The 5,172-nt window shown below is 34.1% G+C and overlaps 1 protein-coding gene across 1 annotated transcript in view; it reads left to right on the top strand.

Moving 5' to 3' along the window:
- Window positions 1-5,172, top strand: part of LOC105551241 (glypican-5-like) — a 768,847-nt gene that overhangs the window by 317,101 nt on the left and 446,574 nt on the right. The window lies entirely within an intron of this gene.

The following is a 5,172-nucleotide window of genomic DNA, read 5'->3' as shown; positions in this document are numbered from 1 at the left end:
AAAACAACCACTAAGAAATGACTTTTTTTCTTGAGTCATTCAAGAAAAAAGTGACTTGAATCAAGAAAAGGTAAAGCAGAAGAAGTAATAATGAAATAATTTTTCAAGTCCCATTGCAATAGAATGTTTTTCCTTCTGGAAAAGCTTTTTATCAGTCAGTTATGGTCCTATGCACTAGGAGAGAAAAAACATACCTACCTTGATAAAGAGAAAAATACATCCATAATGGAAAAACTATTGGAAAAATGGCTTATATTCAAGATGACCTTTTCTTTAATGATTCTACAAGTTTATTACATCTGGTGATATCAGGAAATAATGGTGCTTTAAATAATCTCATTGTGGTTTAAATCTGATACTATACAGGTTAAAGAAATATCTTGAAGGTAATATCCCTTTGCAAGGTGATAAAAATTTAAACTTAAGAGAAATATCTATGTCAAGCCCCTTATTTAGAAATGATAAAACTATCTCCCAGAGGTATTAAAATACCCTCCTAACGATCACATTTGTTTAATCGAAGACAGCAGCAGAGCTGGGTTTCTACAGAGGGACCTGTTATATTATCCTTCAGGGAGATCATATTCACTGTATAACAGATACAATGTGTTTTGCTACCAATATAACCATTAAACTAATTTGTCCAAATAATATTTTTTTGAGACATAGTCTCACTCTGTCACCCAGGCAGGAGTGCAGTGGCACGATCTCAGCTCACTGAAACCTCTACCTCCCTGGTTCAGGTGATTCTTCTGTCTCATCCTCCCAAGTAGCTGGGACTACAGGTGCATGCCACCACACCCAGCTAGTTTTTGTATTTTTGGTAGAGATGGGGTTTTGCCATGTTGACCAGGTTGGTCCCGAACTCCTGAACTCAAGTAATCTGCCCACCGTGACGTCCCAAAGTACTGGGATTACAGGTGTGAGCCACTGCACTCAGCAGTCCAGTCCAAATGAAATTTGAGAAAATTAAATGACATATAGTATCCCCTTATTTTTATTGTGACTTACTTGAATTGCAAATATAGAAAATGAATCAAGACCAAAAGGGGTTGAATGTTTTAAATATAAACATAAATGTATTTTGACAATCTGGGAGAAGAGGGATTCAGATGATACAACTTCTGTGGAACGGTTTTCAAAGGGTCTGAAAAGCCTAAAAATATTGAATATATAAAAAAGAAACAGAAACTTTTGTTAGAGATAAAAGATCATTCTATTTTGGACAAGAACAAAATATACTCATTGGAAAATTTTAAAAGTTACTGACATCCTGTGGGAAATATGATGTGAGCAAAAGTTTTAAAAAGACAAAGTTTGAAATGTCTGAAAAGAGAACTGAGTCATGGGCTAACAACTATGGGAAGGGATACACATACAAAGTAAAGGTTAACATTGGGCATTGATTACAAAGGAACAAGACCGAAAAAGAACAAAGACTGAAACATCATTATTTTGGTCCACCAATCACATTAATGATTATATGTGTGAACGTTTGTGCTCATGGACACAGGTGATTCAGAGATGGTCCATATTTGATTTAAAATCATGAACATGAAATTTAAAAATAGTCTGAATTTGGTAGCATTCAGGAAATTTTAGGACATTTAATTCAACTCGAAATAACTTCGGATTCACATATATCTAAAATACAGCACTTCATTTGCGAAAAGTACATGTAGGAACTGTCAATGACTCTCTTTAAGATTTATATTTTTAATCAGTCTTTTGTCTTATAAAGGTAGTAGCAGCCTATTGAGTAAATTAACATTTTACTGAATATTCTGTTATTTTGATATTAAAAGTATTCATTCAGGCCATAAGTTACCATCCAGTCAAATAAGACTCTAATGATAATGTCATCCATTAATGTTGATGGAAAAATGGCACAGATTTTAGTTTTGTGTGTAAAGACTTATTTTGTTTGTGTTATGAATTGAACTATTTCTTCTAAATGTGGCTAAAACTCCTGGCTATTGTGGAAAGTCTCTTAGATTTTACACAATCTAGTATATGAATGTATATTTTATGTGTGTAAATAAATATGAATACTGTTTCAGCTGTAACAGGAGTTTGTTATTCAGTATTATATTTCTGGGAAGAAAAGTGCCTTTCTCTCATTCTACCTGACTCAGTAGCAGTCTTGTATCTTTCACTGGCATCCATGAAACTGTGATAAGTTTACTCATTTGCTTACAATATGCAAAATCTCAGCCCTTCACAATTCTTGGCACTGTTTTTCCAATTCCATCTCTTGCTTTCTATTTCCCAGGCTACATGATTCATTACATCACTCATCCTTCCACAATCTGAATTGTAATTCTATACCTTAATTTATAGTTTACTCTCCTGTAACCATCCAATAAAAATAGTTTTACCCACATTCTTTCTGAAATGCTGTATTCAAACCACTCATCAGACAAAATTTTTGAACCTTTAGTATTTAATTCATATTATTGGGCTAATACAGTGTCTCCTGCTTTTATTTTGCACTAAAATCAGTCATGTATAAGATTATTCAATAGGTGATGATCATTGTGACTAATTTATCCTTTTGTTCCTAGTGCCCAGCACTGTGCCTGACACATTTAAATGTTTCTGTAAAAACATAAATGAATCAACACAATCAATATTTCAAGGATTTATCTACGTTTTCTTTTAAAATATTGTATAACCTTAATTATTTATAGGGAAAATATGGCAAAATATGAAAAAGGATATCTTCTTATCAAAGGAAATGTTTTGTAAATAGAAGACTGAAAGATAAATAAATGCCAGCAATCAAACCACAATCCCAGAACAGCAGGTGATTTGAATACTTGCTTTGAATAAGCAGACATCCTACATCGCTCTGACATAGATTTAAGAGTTGCCTCTGGAAAAAAATGGCAAGTCAAAACCAGAACACTAAGACAGTCACCCAGGGATGTATGTGGGAGACAAATACATCAATAGCATTGGCCCTTTTAAGACCAATGACAAGCACTGAGTGACAGATCTTTCTTTGTCCTACTAATAATACTGCAGGTATTGGAGTCTTTATTTAATTTTTTGATTTATGCATTATGTATTCTTTTACAATAGACTTGTTAAATGTAGTTTAAATTGAGAAGCCCCTGGCCTAGAGATACTGCTTCAATTACCCAGGCAACATCAACTGAATCAATTAAAAAAATGAATCCATTATTAACCTGTAAATAATATATGTATTATACCTTAAGAAGAAAAAATATGTAGTTGTACATCAAAAAATAGAAAAGTTTAGAGCTTTTTAAAATTCTTACAGTTGCGTTAAATTCAATCATCTCATACAGTTGAACTCCAACTTATTTTAGAAAGTGTGCTATATTATTTTTCTATTGCTTCCATAATAATTACCACAAATTTAGTGGCATACAACATTACCCTTTTATTATGTCATAGTTATTAGGTTGTGTATTTAACTGGACTCAATTGGGTCCTCTTTATAAATCTCACAAGACTGAAATCAATCAAGGTATCCAACAAGCTGAACTCTGATGGGTTGGTTATGGGAACGAATTCCAACTTCCTTCAGGTTATTAGCAGAAATGGGGTGACTCCTTCTCCTGCTTTAAATCTCTCTGGATCTCTCTTCTACAATAAGCTGGAGAAAACTATTTTTAAAGGGTTCACGTATTATAGTGGGCCCACATGGATAATCTCCCTTTTGATTAACATGAAGTGAACTGATTATTGATCTTAATTGCATATATACCATATGATTTAACAATCACAGGCATGATATTGCAACATGCTCATATCTTCAACCCACCCTCAAGGATTGGGGATTATATAGGGCGGGGGTCATTGGGAGTCATCCTTAGAATTTTGCCTACCTATGTGTTTAGTGCTGAGAATAAAATTATGAGCAAAGTAGACTCAGTCTACTTTTCATACAGTAAAATACGAGCTGTTTAAGGAATTATCGTGTACCTATGAACACATAAATGGAGAACCAACCCAGTCTACAATGTTGAGTAATTGTTCCCAAAGAAAATCACATGTAAGCTGTGTCTTGGAAGAAATACCAGCATTTATCCAGTAAATGGAGACCTTTAAGGTGATAGAGTAGAAGAATATTTAAAGCAATAATAATAATAATATTAAAAGACATACTTTGAAAGATGGTCAGCTTAAGCGTGGGTGACATAGTTCTCAACATTTGCAGCAGGGAGAGTAGTCAAGAGATGGCTTGCATTGAGGGAGAGAAGAGCAATGGGAAAACCTTTAAAGCTTTTAATCAGGATGCTACATGATTAAATGTACGTTTTTAAAAAGTAATCCTGACTTTAACATTCAAAAACAGCTTTCAGAGGTATAGCACTTGAGCGAGTGAGACCATTTACAAGGCCATAAGACATAATCCAGATTGTTGATAACTGTTACTGGGACAATGGTCATGGCATAAAGGATGTCTGTAAGTTTACATATTGAGGGAATTTTGGAGGCAAATTCTAAAACAATTGGTATTTAAATAGGTATAGGCGTGAAGGAGGAAAGGAGGTCAAGAATGATGCCTAGGTTTGTAGCTTGAGCCACTGGAAGGATGATGGGCTATTTTCTGAAATTAAGAACTTGGAAGAAAAAGTAAGCATGCTGGAAAAAATTTGTGGCTTCATTTCAAACGTGAAAAATTTGAAGTTCCTATACACAGCCAAGTATAGATGTTTATTATACAGATGGATATACTGGTTTGAAGCTCAGATGAAAGACCAGGACTAGAGAAATCCATGTGACAAACCTCAGTCTGTAATGTTAATTGAAGTTACAAGAGTTAAAGCTGTACCCCAGGAGGGGTATGGAGTCTACGAAGAAAAGACAATCTAAGACACAATTATCTGGTCCACTGGGAATTGACTCAAGGAAAAGAAGTGCATAAAGGATACTGAGAAGAAATAACTCCCATATCTAGAGGAAGAACCAGGACAACTGCAGTTATGCAAGAAAAGAAATACCAATTTCAGAATGGAGGGAGTAGTCAACATTTTCAAATGCTATAGAAAAGCCCTGTAAAAGAGGATTATTAAGTGGAGTGGATTTAGTGATAAGGGACTCAGTGACTTTGACAAAGCATTTTCAGTGGTGCAGTGTGAATGCAATTTAAACTAAAGTAGGCTTAGGAATAAATAAAATCTGAATAATTTCTTTTTC

This window comes from Mandrillus leucophaeus, unplaced genomic scaffold (genome assembly GCF_000951045.1).
Source record: "Mandrillus leucophaeus isolate KB7577 unplaced genomic scaffold, Mleu.le_1.0 Scaffold511, whole genome shotgun sequence".
NCBI classification, from domain to species: Eukaryota; Metazoa; Chordata; class Mammalia; order Primates; family Cercopithecidae; genus Mandrillus; species Mandrillus leucophaeus.
The sequence above is the reverse complement of the archived record's forward strand: the minus strand, read 5'-3'. Positions and strand labels throughout refer to the sequence as shown.